The sequence below is a fragment of the Sinocyclocheilus grahami genome, unplaced genomic scaffold (assembly GCF_001515645.1).
Source record: "Sinocyclocheilus grahami isolate Dianchi unplaced genomic scaffold, SAMN03320097.WGS_v1.1 scaffold9330.1, whole genome shotgun sequence".
Lineage (NCBI taxonomy): Eukaryota > Metazoa > Chordata > Actinopteri > Cypriniformes > Cyprinidae > Sinocyclocheilus > Sinocyclocheilus grahami.
The window spans coordinates 5,746-8,586 of record NW_015512546.1 but is presented as its reverse complement, the minus strand read 5'-3'; the positions used below and the strand labels follow the sequence as shown (position 1 = coordinate 8,586).

Genomic DNA, 2,841 nt, shown 5'->3' with positions numbered 1-2,841 from the left:
GTGTCTCTTAGCATTCACGAACATACCAAGCCTTATTTTATCTCTTTCAGAGTGCCTGAATGAGGTATGGAAAGGTGACATGGGTGTAAAGGGATCCAAAGAGGAGAGTGAGGGTGGGAATGGAAGACAGAACCATGACGCAGGAGAACTGTGAAAGCAGAGCCATAATGGTTGATGAATGCATACGACCTGTATGACATCTTTGCACAGAACTACAGGAACCAAGGAAACATTGAAGTATTTCTCTCCAAATACATGAACATGGCTTTGCGTTAAACACGAGCTGTCAGTGTTAAAATTTTTCCAAATCTGTTACTTTTGCCAGATCATGGGATGTGAATAGTCCTTGGTATTTTACCTCTGTCCATGCTGACATCTTGAATTTATCTTTTATACAGTGTTACCAATAATGAAGAAAGACACTGAAATGTGCCTTTTATTGTGTATTATCTTATAGGGATGTGTTAGAGCAACTACAAACACTAACAGTTTTTTTTTTTTTACTGATGAACTAGATAGGGAATTGTATACGTATTTATTATTGAACATCCATGCACAAACCAAAAGGTTGGTTTTAAGATTTTTTTTACTGTGGGGTACTTTAAAGATAATTTCTCCTGATGTAACATGTACAGTAATCGTTTTTAAATAACGGATTCTTGCTATAAATCATAAGTGTCTTAATGTGTGTGTGTGGCCAAAGTGCCTGTAGGAGCTCTTTTGGTCTGGCTCCTCATTTGCTAGTCTTTTCAAGAAGTCAAACGATCCTGTCCAATTAACTTTTAAGGTCAGTTAACGAGCCTATACAGCGTAAACGTAAGGCTCCAGTAGCGCAATCGGTTAGCATGAGATACTTATAAGGCAGTACAAAACAGAGCAATGCCGAAGTAGTGAGTTCGGTTCTCAACTGGAGTAGTTTTAACATGACCTGGTGGTCAAAACCAATTATAATGGTCAATTTGTCGAAATTGAGATTTATGCACCATCTGAAAGCTGAATAAAGCTTTCCGTTGATGTATGGTTTGTTAGGATTGGACAATATTTATCCGAGATACAACTATTTGATTATCTGGAATCTGAGGGCTTCGGTTCTCAACTGGAGTAGTTTTAACATGACCTGGTGGTCAAAACCAATTATAATGGTCAATTTGTCGAAATTGAGATTTATGCACCATCTGAAAGCTGAATAAAGTTTCCGTTGATGTATGGTTTGTTAGGATTGGACAATATTTATCCGAGATACAACTATTTGATTATCTGGAATCTGAGGGTGCAAAAAATCAAAGCATTGAGAAAATCGCCTTTAATAGTTGTCCAGGTGAAGTTCATAGCAATACATATTACTAATCAAAAACGAAGTTTTAATATATTTACAGTAGTAAATTTACAAAATATCTTCATGGAACATGATCTACTTAAAATGATTTTTGGCATAAAAGAAAAATCAATCATTTTAACCCATACAATGTATTTTTGGCTGTTGCTACAAATATACCCCAGAGACTTAAGACTGGTTTTGTGGTCCAGGGTCACATATGTCCTCTAGCCAACTTGAACTCAACGTGAAATTCTCCACACAGCATTTTGCAATTGCTCATGTCGAAAACGCGGGGGTTTCCGGGTGCAGTTTAAAGGACAAATTAACCAAGAGTCCAGCTTCAAGAAAACGTTTAAGTGTAGGGATATTATCAATAAAAGCTTTCCTAAATTAAGGGATGTAGGCCTACTGTAACTGTCTCCAGAGGTTCTCACGGTGGCATAAGTGTCAGTTGCTTTGAATGAAAGAGTCTTTAAATGGCAACTCATTAGTTCAAAAACTCCAGACATATTTAATAGTGTAAGTAATTAAGTTGCAGGATGCCTTTTGTCTTTGTTTTTGCTTATTGTGCATAAGGGAATTCTTAGGATGTTTTAGTAAGGTAGCCTTGATATTCCAACACAAAATTATTACAATTTTGTAAAAGTTTTGATATAAAGATAATCTATTCTTGTTGATCCCAATTGGCTGGAGCTATATGATGTGCATGAACTGTCACTTAGTGGTTAAACACATGAGTCATGAGACTCATAACAAGTGAATTCATGCTTATGTATCTGTCGAAGATCAATCACATTATAACACACTTACAATAACGCCCACAGCGTTCACTGTAACATCGAACCTTAATTAGGAGACTACTAGTTACTAACCAGGGTCTTAAAGAAAAATGCCACAATGGCGACCAAAAGGGGACTTAAACGTCTTAGACACCACTAGGGGGCTGTAGAGTCCTAAAACATAAACTAAAAACCAGCTGTGTCCATTCATAAACTGGTTCATTGATAGGGTGGCAAACTGTCCATGTGGATAAACTGATAACTTAAGTTGAAAGATTTATGTTTGAGATCATCACCAGTGAGGAACCGAAAGATCCGTGTTACGTTCCCTTGTCCAAGTTTTAGAAAACATACGTCTCATCCTATTGTTTTTGTTATTAGATGGACAGATTCTGACGGTGACTCTGATGGTGAGGCTAAGCTCCAGTGGCGCAATCGGTTAGCGCGCGGTACTTCTACAGCAGTACAAAGCAGAGCAATGCCGAGGTTGTGGGTTCCAGCCTCACCTGGAGCAGTTTTAGGGCAATATCCCTTCGTTATCAAGGTACCTCGCACAAAGCATTGTTTGCGTTCAGTGTTCTACTTGTGGGGCATGCAACTAAAACAGCTTCATTTCAGTGATGTTGTTATGCTAATTCAATAGCAGTCATATTTATACAAAAAATTGGTTGCTGATTTCTGATTTTATGTCATATACAGTACATAAATACTGTATATACAGGATAATATATCCTGTTGAATATA

The 2,841-nt window shown here is 37.4% G+C and overlaps 1 non-coding gene across 1 annotated transcript; it reads left to right on the top strand.

The window, feature by feature from the left end:
* The first annotated feature begins 2,517 nt into the window (after nt 1–2,517).
* Nucleotides 2,518–2,611, top strand: trnar-ucu (transfer RNA arginine (anticodon UCU)). Its single transcript has 2 exons — nt 2,518–2,555; nt 2,576–2,611. It is a non-coding gene; the product is annotated as a tRNA-Arg (tRNA).
* The last annotated feature ends 230 nt before the right edge of the window (nt 2,612–2,841 follow it).